The sequence below is a fragment of the Lissotriton helveticus genome, chromosome 4_1, assembly GCF_964261635.1.
Source record: "Lissotriton helveticus chromosome 4_1, aLisHel1.1, whole genome shotgun sequence".
NCBI lineage: Eukaryota > Metazoa > Chordata > Amphibia > Caudata > Salamandridae > Lissotriton > Lissotriton helveticus.
The window spans coordinates 1,613,968,711-1,613,984,939 of record NC_136063.1 but is presented as its reverse complement, the minus strand read 5'-3'; the positions used below and the strand labels follow the sequence as shown (position 1 = coordinate 1,613,984,939).

General features: G+C 46.2%; 1 protein-coding gene across 1 annotated transcript in view; it reads left to right on the top strand.

Moving 5' to 3' along the window:
* Positions 1–16,229, top strand: part of BMPER (BMP binding endothelial regulator) — a 429,950-nt gene that overhangs the window by 183,728 nt on the left and 229,993 nt on the right. The window lies entirely within an intron of this gene.

Sequence of the window (16,229 nt, the reverse complement as noted above, 5' to 3'; positions counted from 1 at the left end):
AAGTTCCGGCTTCAAAGGCTACACATTGTGTTCATAGCAGCTGAAAATGTACACGTGCACCTGAGGAGGGGGGAGGCGCAGGACAGCTAGGGGCAGGATTGGTGAGCGGGGGAAGGGGCCGGGCTTTACACAAGGGGGTCTCCTCTCCGACTCTTCCTGCATCCCTCTGATCCCAGGCAGTCAAAGCACACTCCAGAGATTTCAGCACACAGGCTGCTTTTTTAGCTTGCAGTATTGCGGATCGTTTAATCTGCAGCAGATGTTGCAAGTTAACAGAAAACACATCTGTCTGTGTCACACAGTACCTTGGTTGAGAGATGAAGGCGAAGCGAACGGGGATCTGAGGCGGTGAGGGAAAGTTGATCGTTTTCCGCCCTGGATAACAGTGGCCGAAGCCCTGCACCAGGCGCATGAGGCTGCGTAGACCTCACCGCTGGCCATTTCCGAAAAAGGGTTAAACCACACATAAAGCTGCACTGGTTGCTTCCCTGTCGAACTTGTTCTGGTTACACACTTGTGATGCACTTGCGCCACTGAGGATGACGCTGGCATGTCTGCAACTTTCCGCGCTGGGTAAAACTTCACAAAATGGCTCCCCACAGGTGTTGATGATGCTAAGGCCGTGATTTATTGGGGAGGATGGCAAAAGGTGTAACAGTTTTTAATGCGCCCATTCGCAGCACTAATGTCTGCATCAATATGAGTATTTAGGTGTGTCCTTCGGAGGGGTAAACAGGTTGAATAAAACTCCTTCCTGGTTCGCAAATGTTCTAAAACAGCCAACCGCACATTTTCTTTGCTGCAAACTTGACAATTTCTGGGAGCACAGCATAAATTGTAGTAAGTGATACATCATGTTTATCAAATGTTTTAGTAAATTATGATATTGTGCTGGTGCACAGCCTTGTGAAGTTGCTCTTGTTAAATTGATATAAATGAGGTTTAGGTGCTCCACTGGTGACGTCTTCCATCCTATGACGTCTATGTGATATGAATAATCAATGTGTTTCCAAAAGAAATTGGTCATATCCCCTTGGGCACACTGTGGGGTTCCTGTGAATAAGGACTCCGTGGATTATTTATTAGGTTATCAAATGTTTTATTTCTTCATTTTCATTGATGTTCAAAAAATGATGTGATTGAAATTCATGTCATTTCATGTCATTACAGTCTGTCGAACTTATTATGTTACATCATGAGCTCAGATAGCTCCTATGCATTTCGGGCATACTGCCCTTCTTCCGGGAGCATCTATCGAGCTCTTCGCGAACGATCGCGGTGATTTGAATTAAGTTGCAGTAGAAGCGGCGTGTGTTGACTTTGTGGCAGCTCATGATGTAACGTAATAAGTTCAACAGACTGAAGTGACATGAAATGACATGAACTTCAATCACAGCATTTTTTGAACATCAATGAAAATGAAGAAATAAAACCAATTTCTTTTGGAAACACATTGATTATTCATATCAAATCTTTTAGACCACGAGGGTCAGAAATGCAAGGTGAAAAATGTCAAACAAAATGGGAACTGGTGAAACAGATGGATTACCAATGTTTTAATGCTTTAATGCTTTTTGTGGATACACAAAAAAGACATGTAAGGAAAAATTTATAAATGCATGAACGTGCGATCCAGAGACATTAATTACATTGTAAAAAATGAAAATCGAATAGTAGTGGTTACTAGTAACTTGACCATTCTGAAATAAATACATGAATACTGAGAGCAATTAAAAAGTAAGAATGGCATACAATTCATAAATATAGTTGCATAGGAAATTCAGAGTAAGCAAGCTGAACAAGTATTGTCAAAGTCGATATGTCGCACCTTTGTATCAACTAGCTTTCCCAATGGTTTTTGCTGATGTTGTACAATGATATGGGATCTTGCAGCACCAGTATAAACAAGCTTTGGCATAGCCAATAGGTCTCACATTTGGGAAATTATGAGTGTTTAGCCATGCAACAGTTGGTGTTGTTGCCCCAAGGATATTCTGCTGCCTAACTAAATACTTATAGGGTCCTAAAAGCGAGACCTATTGGCTATGCCAATGCTTGTTTGTTTTTTGTTGCTGTTTTGTTTAAGTTGCCAGATCTACAATAGCTCGGAATGTTGTTTCTATTCTGGTTGTAGGAAGCAGGCTGGTGGTGTGTGTGCCTGGTGGAAGCGTGCACTGATGGCTGGTGGTGTGTGTGTGCCTGGTGGAATCGTGCACTGACGGCTGGTAGTGTGTGTGCCTGGTGGAAGCGTGCACTGATGGCTGGTGGTGCGTGTGCCCTGTGAAAGTGTGTACTGACGGCTGGTGGTGTGTGTGCCTGGTGGAAGCGTGCACTGACGGCTGGTAGTGGGTGTGCCTGGGGGAAGCGTGCACTGTCGGCTGGTGGTGTGTGTGCCTGGTGGAAGCGTGCACTGATGGCTGGTGGTGCGTGTGCCCGGTGAAAGTGTGCACCGACGGCTATATGGTCTCCTGTGTCCATGTTTAGGACGGTGTCACCTGTTGCTGCTAAAAGGGCGTCTCATGCTGTGGTTGCTATGGAATCTTGATTGCGTGGAGTCCAGCAGATGGTGCTTTTCAAGATGGGCGGAGAGCTGCTTGTTGATCTGTTTCTCCAGGACCTTGGCTGGGAAGGGTAAAAGAGATGGGCCTGTAATTGCTAAGATCTTTAGGATTTGCCAGGAGTTTCTTCAGCAGAGTGGTAACCTCTGCATGTTTCCATCTGTCTGGGAGATGTTAGCTGAAAATGTAGGATTTGATGATGATAGTGAGGTTGGCACTGATCAGTGTGTTTCCCAGGCTGTACATGTGGTGAGGCAATAATGCAGAGTGTGATGATAAGTATATGGTCTGCATGATTCTGGTGGTGTCCTCTGTGGTGTGTGAGCTCCAGCTTGTTTGGAGGTGGGTGCTGGAGGTGGCAGGGGAAGGTTGCCTCGTGATGTCCTCAATGGTGGGTTGGGGTGCGAAGTTGGCATATATCTTGAGTATTGTTTTATGTGGTAGAAGTCTGAAAGGTTGTTGCAGAGGATCTGTGAGGGGGGTGACGTGTTGGTGGTGACCGCCAGGTTGGTGAATTCCTTGACGATGTTGAAGAGTTCATTGTCTAGGTTGGAACAGGATTCTAGTCTGATCACGAAGGTGGCTTGCCTGGCTTCTTGATGTGTATGTGGTACCTTCAGTGGTCAGATTTGTAGGTGTCTCTGAAGGTGTTTGTTTTGGATGGTCCTCCATCTTCTTTCCAGTTGCTTGCAGTGGTGTTTGGACACTGTGAGGTCCTTGATGTACTAGCATGCCATAGCATGAGCTATATTGTGTCTGATTGTTTTTTAAGGGGGCTGGATTGAAGGCGCAGTCTGAGATCTAGTTATCGAAGGTGCATAGGTCTTTCTGTAGGTTGCCAGTGAGGGTTGGATGGCTGATTTTGAGGGCATAGGTCCAGTCTAATTCTGTTAATTTTCTTCAGTTGCAGGTGAGTTTGATGGTTGGTTTGGTAAGTTGGGGTGGGGGGCACTGATGTATAAATGTAAAATTGAGTGGTTTGGCCGTGTAATCGGGGAGGTGTGACTAAAGGTGACTTTCTTGCAGGATATGAAGATAGGGTTGAGTGTGTGTACAGCAGCATGGGTCAGGCCCTGTACAATCTGTGTGAGGGCAATGTTGTTGGGGCATTCTAGGAGGTCAATGGGGTTTCAGTCCGTGGGGTCGTTGAGATGAATATTGAGGTTGCTGAGTAGGAGCTAGTTGTTGGATCTGATGGGGATGGGGATGATAAAGTTGGTGAGGAGCCTACTGAAGGACATGCAGAGTCTTGCCAGTCAGTAGGTGAAGGTGTCTGTGAATGTCACAGAGTGGCTCATATGTAACTGGAAGCCCAGGTGTTCCATGAGCGCTGTAGTTTCATTTGGAGGGGTGGTGCAGGTGATGGTGTCCTTGTGAATAATTACAAGGTCTTCTCCTGGCTTGTGAGCACTATTGCAGTGGATTATCTTGTATCCAGAGGGAGGGCCATGGTGATGGCAGGGGTTAAAGACAGGCTGAGCCTGGTCTCTGTAAGCAAGAGGATGTCTGGGAAGAGGGTGTCATTGAGGTTCCAATCTCAATGGCGTGTTTGCAGATGGATCTGGTATTTAGAGGCTTGCAGGAAATACAGGGTGAGGTGTTGGAGGACGGTGGCACTGGGGGATGCGGCAGGAGAAGTGGCAGTGAGCACATGAGAAGGAAGCGGTGTGGTGCAGCGCGAGGGCAGAGGTCGTGGTGGTATTCGGTGTGGAGCGCTAGCAGGTAGGGCGGGACAGACAGGTACGAATGGAAAGTGCAGAGCGGTACAGCCTTGGGCAAGGTGGCCAGGTCTGAAGGGCATTCGATTGGTCGGAGCACCAGTCCAAGTTAAGTGGTAGCTGGGGCCTAAGCAGTCAGTTATGTTATGTTATTGTCGTTTGTCTAGAACACAGGCTAGCACTTGTATGGCCTCAAAGCACTTTTGGTTATTTTGGAATTTCCATGTTAGAAGCGGCTGAGTTGTCCCGTGATGATATGTTCCGAGCATTGCTTCTTCATTTGTCATTGGATGTGCTGCACGGTCATATTAAATTAGCTGAGGGTGTTTCATTCTGATGATTCACAAGCCTTTTACCAATAGTAAATGCACCTATTATGATAGTAACATGGTTCCTTCACCTGTCAATTGGAGATTATCTCACATTTAACTGTTTTGATGCATGTCAGTTATGTCTCTTAAGTGATTTTTATGCATGCTGTGTTTTGGTGGCTAGTGAGGTTGGGAGCAATAGGATAGATAGGCAGCTATATGGCAAATCTTTGCTATGCTGGGTGTATGAGAGACATTCTTTCTAATGTGTACTGTCAGATGTGCGTGTGTTTGTGTGTATGTCTGTCATTTCATGGTCATAAGTAATTTGTTTTTTTTCTACTGTATTTAACTGCACAGTGAAATACCAGTAACCACAATCTATGCAACCTTTTAAAAACCCTTTAGAGTAAGCATGAGCATAGCTTGCGGAGTTTCTCTCTGTGGAATTCCGCAGAGTTGCTGAAAAACTCAGCGAGATTCCACAGAGAATCAGGGCATCGATAACTTATGGTGCAGAGCTCTGGGGTTTTGAAAATCTAGCTCCTCTAGTCCTTGCTCAAAACAAGTTCCTGAGATCACTAACTGGTCTCCCTCAATCGACTCCTCTTAAACCCCTACTATTAGATTTGGGATTTATTTCATTTGAGGAGGCAGCGGGTTTTAGACCCCTGGCTTACTGGAGACGGCTATGGACAACACCAGAGTTAGCACCATATGCTAATGCAGTAAAGCTTATTAGAGAAGCAGACATGTCTTCAAAAATTAATTGGCTACAAAAGATCAAGGGCACATTACTTGATATGGGGCTCAGCCATCTGTGGGAGGACCCAGCAGGGAATCTGTTTCCAACTAAAAATGATTGCAAAGCACTCTATAGGGACATGGTCAGTTATAAGTCCATGTCATTGGTGAGTAGCACCCTTCCTGACCGGTATCTTTTTAGAACATAAGTATGAATTCAAGCCTGAAGCATATTGGGATTTTAGCACAAGATCTTGCGATAGGAAACTATACCACCAATTTAGAGTGGGTACCTTCCCTATAAAATCTTTTACGTCAAAGTGGCATAATGTTTTAGATATTAAATGCCCCATGTGCTTCACTATGGAAGAGTCTATAGCTCATGTACTGTTTGTTTGCCCAGCATATAAGGGTCCTCGACATAAATGGCTCTAGCCGATCTGTTTAAACCTAGGCACAAGATCTTTTCAAACAGCATTGCGTATTCTGAAAACAGACACACGCGAAGACGTAGCTATAGCTATGGTGACATTTCTGAGCTGGACATGGGCCCTTAGACGAACCAGTTTGGAGGCTACAGCAGTAACTACTCTACATTAATTAACTTGCATATACATTTAGTGTGGCGTACCCTCTGTGTACGGTATTCCCATGAATAATCTGTATTTATATATGGTGTTTTAAATTTTTCTTTTAATGCTGTCGATATCAATCATAGCCATTAGTTTTACTACCAATAAATGATATTACATTTTATATAGAACCCTACGATTATAATGAAAAACTCATTTTTTAATGGTATTTTAAAGGAACTCTAAATTGTAATGACTATTCTGTTCTTAAGGTATTTTATGGTACTTTATGATATTGCATGTACTGTGTTTGAGTCTTTTATGATCGAAAATATCGAATAAGGACTAATTTGATTTGATTTGACTAACGCATACTATTGGGTATTGTCAATGTTTAGTATTGTGGTCAAGACTATTGTGAACTCAGTGAAAGCCGATCGATTGTAATATCTGTGTTGTGTTGGATGTCTGGCCAGTTTTCTTTTCAAGTTGTCCTTTTGGAGGTTGTATGTTGTATGTTGGTGGGGTAATGCACACTGAGATTGTGTAAAGGTATGATAGCTGGTCAGTGCCTTTTCAATAGACTGACATTTCTCACATGAATTACTTTGAAGAGGTGAGGAACATGCTTCCGGATAAGTATGCGATTTGCACGGAGGGCAAACATAGTTTCAGGATTCAAGTGCTTTTGCGGCCAGGACTTAGCTGAATGTTTTTATGTCTGGGACTTTGCTTAATGGTCTCATTCTTCTTTTATCTCGAAGGTAGCTCTCAGAGCAGGTCATTAAAGTCAAACACTTCAGAGCAGCCTGTGTACAAAGCAGTTAGTGCATTTGCTTGTAAGGACATTCCAGCGCACATGACTTTGATGTGTGCTGGTGCCATATTTATTCAGTGTATTTAAGATGACCTGTTGTCCCCACAGCGCATGCTTTTTAATCCTTTATGCGAATGATCAAACTTCGCAGTGCAGTTAAGTTTAGGACATTTTGAAACCTCTGGATCAGACGTTAAAAAAATAACGAACGTTCACTTACCTTGGGAGCTGTGTTTATCCGAATGAAAGAAAGTGGGAACGAGTCAGCGCTATATTTTTATGAAAATTGGAATGCCAGCCCGCTTTTCAACTCATATGTCTAAAATAGAGGTTGAAACCTTCACCTCCTTTTTGACTTTTGAATGATATTAAGTAAATCACCCACACAATTTACCCCTATGTATGTCTTTCACCCATCTGCGGTCTCTTCCTTTCATTCTTTTCTGTCATTGCCTTGGATTATACCTTCCTTTGGTGTTGTTAAGTTGCTCCATGACTGAGTTGAAACCCTTGACCCCAGGGATGGCCTACATTTTGAACCCATGAAGAGAGTTTTGCTGTGTAGCACCATGTTCGGGAATGGAACAGGCACATAAGAGGCATCTCTTATTTACCTCTGGAACACTTCCTTGTAAGCAAGGGAAAGTTCCTATAGGAAAGCTAAACTGGTGCAGTTTAATATCAGGGGCCATATGACCCTTGTAAAACCTCGAACTGTGCTCATAGTCTAAAAGGTTTTAGATTGTGTTTGGTTTAGTGTTAATCTACCACACAAGAATAAATGCAACAGTGCCCAAAGGCCTCCTTGTTATAAAATGAAACATTTCCAGATCTTGTATGTTTTCAGTACATTTCCATATCTCTTTTCTTTCGGTGGTGGTAGTGCAACAGGATAAAATGTAGCTCTGAAGACACCCAGCACCTGTATGGGCCATGGCACTTTTAATCCGAAATCAGACCTGCCTTAAAGCAATTCTAAACCTAAACAGGTACAAGGAATAGAAGAGCTAGCTACTAAATAAATACTGTAAGCCCTCCCTGCTATGATACTCTCGTACATAGCCAGTGGGTCTCAAAATGTGGCTGTAATCTTCTGTTTAATGTTTTCTCTATCACATCATCACACACTTTCACTCTACCAGCTTCCCATTTAGTGCCATGATACCCCTCTGTTTTGCTCATTAAAATTAAGGTATGTTTCCTGTTTTTAAGTAAGCCAACAGCTGCTTGACGAACTTCACAATTCCTAAATAAATAAAATAATAAATAAACAAATACACAAATAAATAAACAATTGAAAATGGAATACTCTGTTTAATGAGTTATTGAATGCAAACGTTTTCGAGAAGGTGGGTGAAAGCAAAATCAAACTCATGACTTACATGACCTGATTTGAGCAAGGGGCCTTATCTACATGTTTCCATAGGGGCCTGTGAAGAATTACCTCAACAACATATTGTATTGTATTGTAATTGCATTTGCATAGCGCTTACTACCCCTGAGGAGGCGTTGAAGCGATTTTTGGGTGATTAGCACGCTACTCCGGGACCCACAGAGGATTATTGTTGAATTAGTATAGTAAAACATGCAGATACATTTTAAGTGGTGACTATGTTAGTCAGTTATTTGGATTCGGAAGAATAGCAGAAGGATAGAAGAGGAAAGTAGGTTTGATGGGGGTGTTGAAGCGGTTTTTTTATCGAGTAGCCGGCTACTCCGGAAAGCCATAAAGGATTAGTGGTGAATTAGTATGGTGAAATATGAAAGTAATTTAACTCCCACTTCTTCCGTGTCTGTAAATAATGTGGAAAAGCTGACAAAATGAGCTGTAAAGGCAGATCTTTAGGGTACATTGGGGCCACTCCGCCCTTGGGCCCCAATACCACTTAGTCTGCTATACTAATTGTAGTTTTGCAGCGTGAATCTTTCTGGATTCACTATGCTGTGCATTATTCCGCGGTCTTGTGGTTGGGTCCGGATTCGTAGTCTTTTCTTTGTTTTTTTTTTTTTTTTTTCTTAGCCCAGGTGGGCGTCGGCGTCACACCCCCTTGGGTGTATTTCCGGTGACGTCGGCATGCTTCCTGCGGAAGCTCCCACTCTTGGGCGCCATCTTCAGATTCTTTTTTTCCGCGGTCGGGTCTGGATCGTTCCCGTTTGGGCTCCAGACATTTTTGGAGAAAGAAGAAGGAAAATACAGAAAAGACGAGGAGAAGTCACCTGAAGACTCCAGGGGACTTCACCGACGAAAAACAAGCAAGGATAAGGCGTTTTCCATCGAGATCTTCGACGACCGTCGACGAACACGCGACCAGAGAGGCCCTGGACGCTAGAGGATGGACAACACGCCGTTCAAGTTCTGCCGTAACTGCCACCACAAGTACGCGCAGAAGGACCAGCACCCGGTATGCAACCTTTGCCTACCGGTGGACCACGAGAGCGGAAACTGCAACGCCTGTTCCGCCTTCACCCCGAAGACCCTTCGTGTGAGAGAGAGGCAGAGGGTAGCACACGCCGCCCTGCAGGGGAAGGCCCCGACTCCGTCACTCTACGAGCTGGGGATGTCCTCCGAGGAAGAAGACAACGCTGCCGCCGAAGACGACAGCTACACGGTCGTAGAGACCGATTACACGAAGACTTCTGACAAGGTAGGAGACTCTTCGGCCCCCAAGAACCCGAGAGACTCTGAGTCTAGAAAAATCGAGGGCAAGGCCCCGAAAGCGCCGACGCCAAAAAAGGCGGCGTCCGCGACTACTCCCAGGCCCAGCGGATCCTCCAAGAAGGAGTCCCCGGCGCCGAGAGCTGCTGATCAGCAGAAAACGTCGAAAATCGTCCCCGAAAAGGATCGATCGACGAGGGAGAAAGACCCGAAACTGACGACGACGACCAGAGACCCGAAATCCGGTTCGACGTCGAAAACTTCGACTCCGAGAGGCACGGCGACGAGCCATCCGTCGAAGAGAGGGGCCGACCCATCCGACGCGGAACACGCGGCCGAGATGGAAAAGAAAAGAAGGCGCCTCGAGGCAGAAATGGAGAACATCATGCAGCGGAAGAAAGATTTCGACGCAAAGATGAAAGCCTTCACGATCCCTCACAAGACCAAGCCACCAGTGATGGAGGTGGTCGAGGAGGAAGAAGAGATCGCCGAAGTCACCGAGCAAGACCAGGACGTCGAGGTGCTCGACGACCAGGAGGAGTACGAGAATCCCTACGAAGGTTACAGCTATGGGGAGGAAGATGAGGGCAGGACAGACACTGAGTCGGCACCCTCTGACCTTCAGGAGGTAGATTACATCGATGTCGACACCGACAGCCCGGAGGAGGTGGTCGACACCTACCCCTCGAGGCCCTCGCCGCCGGACGACATCGGGGCCTACAACTCGGTGATACAATCTGCCGCAGCAGCTTTCAAGCTCAAGCTCGACGAAGAGAAGCAGAAAGCAGACTTCCTTCTGGAAACATTACTCCCAACACAAACGAGGAGCCAGTTCCTTCCAATGCTCGAGAGCGTCTTGGCTCAGGGGAAGGAAGCTTTCAGGGAGCCCGCAACATGCAAGGCAGTAACTCCCAGAACTGAGAAGAAGTACAAGCATGCCACAAAGGACCCGGCCTACATTCAGGGCACGGTCTCCGCAGACTCCATTATCACGGCCACAGCAAGGAGGAGGGCTAACGTACCCACTACCTCGGGCCCACCACCGGATAAGGAGAGCAAAAGGATGGATCTGGTGGGCAGAAGGATCGAACGGAATGCCGCGACCCACTGGCGCATGGCTAATTCCAACGCCCTGATAAACAGGCACATGTACCAAATCATGGAGGGACTGGGGCAGTTGGTGAAGGACTTGCCCCAGGATGCCAGGCAAAAAGCCGAAAAGCTGATTGAAGAGGGGAAGAATGCGGCAAATTCTTGCCTTAAGACGGCCCTGGATGGGGCAGACACCGCCAGCAGGCTCATGATGATGGGCGTCACGGAAAGGAGGCACGCCTGGCTCAGGATATCCGGTTTCAAACCGGAGGTGCAACACAGCATCCTGAACACACCGTTCAACGGCAGCACGCTTTTCGGACCAACAGTTGATGAACAACTCAGCCAACTGAAGAAAGATAACGAAACAGCAAGATCCATGGGGGCATTGCAGTTCAGAGGGAACAAGAGGGGCACCCCGTCACGGAGGCCCGGCGGGAGAGGCGGAAACCAGCCAGGTACATCACACCAGGCTTTCCAGCAAACGCACCAGGCAGACTCGCAGACTCAGCAGGGTCATCAGAAGCAGCCCTGGCAGTACCAACAAAGAGGCCAGTCCTTTCGAGGGAGAAATGGACGGGGGCAAAATAGAAGAGGGGGCCAGCAGCCCACCTCCAAGTGACTTCAAAAAAAATCCGTGTGCCCGCCCACAAAAAAGAACCCAGGGGGCAGCACGTACAGATGGGTCAAGACAAACTAGACACCTACGACCACAGGACACCGGTGGGAGGAAGATTAAGATACCACCTCCAGGAGTGGAGAGAAATCACATCAGACAAATGGATCCTCAACATTATCCAATTCGGATACTGCATAGAGTTGGAGGGGAGGCCAACAAGCAAAAAACCAAAAAGGAAACCACTAGCAGGCAAACAGCTACAGTGCCTTCAGGAAGAAGCAAAAGAACTCCTGCAGAAGCAGGCCATAGAACGGGTACCCTTCGAGGAAAGAAACACAGGAGTATACTCAACGTACTTCCTGGTACCAAAAGTAGACGAGACAATGAGACCCATTCTCGATTTAAGATTCATGAACAAATTCATAAGAACGCAGAAATTCAAAATGACCTCCCTGCAAGAGGTGCTCCCACAATTGCAGATCGGGGACTTCATGGTCACTATAGACCTCAAAGACGCATACCTGCACATCCCAATGAACAGAAAGCACAAACACATGCTCAGGTTCACCGTCGGAGAAAGCCACTACCAGTTCACGACACTGGCCTTCGGTCTAAAATCGGCACCAAGAGTGTTCACAAAGTGCCTCGCAGCAGTCGCAGCGCACCTAAGAAGGCAAGGGATACACGTATACCCTTACCTGGACGACTGGCTGGTGAAAGCAAACTCATACCAGAAATGCAAGCTGCACGCACATACTGTGACCAGCACGCTCATAAACCTGGGGTTCTCCATCCATTGGAAGAAATCATCAATGGAGCCAGAACAAGTGAAGATCTTCCTGGGAGCACAGATCAACACCTTACAGGGCAAGGTGTTCCCCAGCGAGAAGAGGGCGAGGGCGCTGGTGAAGGAAACTCGCCTCTACCGGAAGGGACAAGCTCGGACAGTGAGGACTGCGAGCAAGATCATGGGGATGATGGCATCATGCATCCACCTGGTACCGAATGTACGACTCCACATGAGACCCATTCAAGAATGGCTACAGGAGCAATGGTCACAAGCTACAGGCAGTTGGGAGGATCTAGTGGTTGTAACGCACGAAGTGCAGAAGGAGATGACATGGTGGACCATGGAGAACATAGCAGGGGGAAAGCCTCTAACGCCCCCAACGCCAACAGTGACCATCACCACAGACGCATCCCTGAAGGGATGGGGCGCTCACATGGAGGAGCTCAAGGTGAGAGGACTGTGGACACCGACGGATGCCACAAAACACATCAATTACTTAGAGTTGAAGACAATCTTCCTTGCACTGAAAGCCTTCCAGACAAGACTGTACAATCACAAGGTGTTGATACAAACAGACAATACCACTGCGATGTTCTACATCAACAAGCAGGGGGGCACCCAGTCAGCCCCGCTTTCAACGCTAGCACAGGAGATATGGAGGTGGGCAATCCCTCTCAAGATAGACCTGCTGGCCATACACCTGCCAGGGAAGGACAACATACAAGCAGATTGGCTCAGCAGGCAGACTTCAGCATCCCACGAGTGGGAGCTCAATGCTCAGGAGACAAGGCACCTATTCGACAGATGGGGAACTCCATCGGTGGACCTGTTTGCCACACGCCAGAATGCAAAATGCCGAAACTTCGCATCCAGGCAGCCCGAGGAGGGGTCACTGGGGAATGCCCTATGGATAGATTGGTCAGGGACATTTGCCTACGCCTTTCCCCCGATACCACTGATGCACAGAGTACTGAGCAAGTGCAGAGCGAGCAACATGACACTGATACTGGTCGCACCACAGTGGGCGAGGCAGACATGGTACTCGCAGATCATGGAGATGACACAGTGTGCACCCCACAGATTCAGCAGGAGGAAAGACTTACTCTCCATGCAGAACGGAGAGGTGCTGCACCCAGAGCCAGAGAGCATGAGCCTAGTAGCGTGGCTCCTGAGGACATAGAGTTCGCACATTTAAGGTTGCCAGAAAGTACACTGAAGGTCCTGCGGGAGGCAAGAAGGCCTAGCACTCGGAAGTGCTATGGGGCGAAATGGAAGAGGTTCACAATATGGTGCAGACAAGAAAGGCTTCACAATAAAATGAAGAGGGACTCCACAGTGCTAAAGTACCTGACGCACTTGCTAGAGAAGAACCTTAGCTCATCCTCCTTGAGGGTTCACTTAGCAGCAATAGTCGCCTACACAAGGGGTGAAACGTGCAGGAGTTTCTTCACATCACAGGTGGTGAAGAGATTCCTAGAAGGGGCGAAAAGGATCGCACCGCCCAAGCGGGTGCCGCCACCGGCATGGAACTTGAACATAGTCCTAACGGAACTCATGAAAGAGCCCTTTGAACCGCTCCACAAGGCGTCCTTAAAGATGCTAACTATGAAAACAGCTTTCCTGGTTGCAATAACGTCCCTACGCAGAGTAAGCGAGCTTCAGGCTCTGACGCTACAAGAACCCTACATACAAATACATAATGACAGGGTTATGATGAGGACTGACCCAAACTTCATGCCGAAGGTGGTATCTAAATTTCACATGAACCAGTCTATACAGATACCGAGTTTTTTCCAAAAACCAACAACTGCGGCAGAGCGAGCTCTGCACACCCTGGACGCCAGAAGGGCAGTCATGCACTACATCGAAAGGACGAAGGGACACAGGAAGACAAAACAGTTCTTTGTGTCATTCGCCAACAGTTACATGGGAAAAGCAGTAACCAAAAAGACCATTGCACGATGGATCGCACAGACAATCCAACTCTGCCACAAGCGGGCAGGACAAGAGCTAGCAGAGGGGACACGTGCCCACTCCACTAGGAAAAAGGGCGCTACAATAGCCTTCCTGGCTAACACACCCATACAAGACATATGCCTGGCGGCAACATGGGCTTCGGTGCACACGTTCACGAAGCACTACTGTGTGGACATACAGATGAACAAGGAAGCTCAAGTTGGACAGAAGGTGCTACAGCACATATTCAATACCCAACGCTCATCTTCCACCCAACCGCCACAGAAATGAGAAACCGCTACAAAATCTATGCACAGCATAGTGAATCCAGAAAGATTCACGCTGCAAAACGAATAGTTTTCTTACCTGTCGGTGTAGTTTTGCAGCTTGAAGATCTTTCTGGATTCACTAGCGAACCCACCCACCTCCGCCAGAAAGATGAGGCTGGAGAGAGAAGAGGTGGTTAACATAAGAAAGGATATTTAAGAAGTACAGAGCGGTAAAATACCAACTAATTAGAACATTGCCATTACTTCGGAAACGAAAGAAACACGGAAAAAAAGAACCCGAAGATGGCGCCCAAGAGTGGGAGCTTCCGCAGGAAGCATGCCGACGTCACCGGAAATACACCCAAGGGGGTGTGACGCCGACGCCCACCTGGGCTAAGAAAAAAAAAAAAAAAAACCAAAGAAAAGACTACGAATCCGGACCCAACCACAAGACCGCGGAATAATGCACAGCATAGTGAATCCAGAAAGATCTTCAAGCTGCAAAACTACACCGACAGGTAAGAAAACTATTCGTTACGCCCCTGGAGGTGTGTTTAATATTTCAACACAAATTAAATACGACCAATCAGTATGCTTTTGCTCCATCTCAATATCGAGCCTGGCTTTAAAAATAAACAAGCATTGGCAAAGCTAATAGGTCTGGCTTTGTTAATGCATGTTTTAGTTTGTCACTTTTTAGCAAAATGTTGCTGCTCTGGAAGCTGCTGGTCCTCGTCAATCTTTAGAAAAAAAATAAACAGGGACTGAAAGCAAAATGATTTTTTGGTTTCAAAAAGCACCCATTGTCACCGTAGGCCGTGGCGCTGAAAGGAATTGCTTTGTGTGTGGATGTGCTCCCTGTGAAAGGGCAGAACGCCGTCATTCAGAGTGATGTTAGCCAGCGCCTGAAGTGGAATAACCAATTGACCAACCTAAGAAGAATGTGAATGACACTATACCAGACCAGTGAATGATGAGGGCTGACTGAAGGACCTTATAAGTATATTATACATGTAATTTAGTAAAGTCAAAAGGTCTTTGCTACCACCAGACCCATTAAAAATGCTGAATGTGATCATAGATCAAATCATTTTTATCAATCATGTACTTCTTATCTGAACGATTGTGAAAGTTCTATTTTTATGTTGATGAAAAGTACTGATTGCATGTTATAGGGGTTAATATGTTTTTATGGACATATTATGTATTCTTTTATATATACTGCTTCGGTATGATAACAAGCACACCTACATTATTGTATTCTACTTCTTCATATTACGTATATTTACAATCTGAGGCACAAGGGTGTGACTAAGTGATTTGTACAAAATGACTTTTTCGTCAAATACCGAAGCCACGATTAAAACACTGGTTCTCGGGTTATATGCCAGCAGTTTTACCAGTGTGCAACAGTTTCAGTTCGCCGTAGGCATCTTTTATCCTAGTTTGCCGCATCTGCCCCACCCTCCCTGCTGCATCAAAGCGAGCAGATTAATTTGCACTTGTAGGTGAATTGGCCTCCGAGGTCATTACCACTAAAATGAAAAATACGGTTGTATGACGTTACAACGCATGCTTTTACCACTCATGCTGTTACAACGCAAGTATTACAACGCAAACCTTTACAACGCATTACACTTGGGGGTGCTGGATAGTGAATAGTTTAATTTACTATTCAAACTCCATTCCCCGTGGACACTAGGGAAGGTGTTGGATAGTAAATTAAAACTATTCCCTATCCTAGAGCGCCCCCCAGTGTAATGCGTTGTAAAGGTTTTCGTTGTAATACTTGCGTTGTAACAGCACTGCGTGGTAAAAGTTTCGTTGTAAAGGATGTTTCCCGAAAAATACGTGTGTAAAGTGAAACAGGAATTAGGAAAGATTTTTCCAAAATATCTATACAGTGGTTTGTTTTTCCGTTTAATATTACCGATTTACTCATGGTAAAAGCTGCAGTGGCTTTAGTATATAATAAAAATGCACAATTTTCAGTGCTATGAAATGGAGGTATGGCTTGGCTATGACTCCACATACTTTCCCCTTCATCCGCATTTACCTACAGATCATCCCTAGTTCCAGACCAACCCACAGAAAATGAATGAATAAAGATGATGAACCACTGCAATA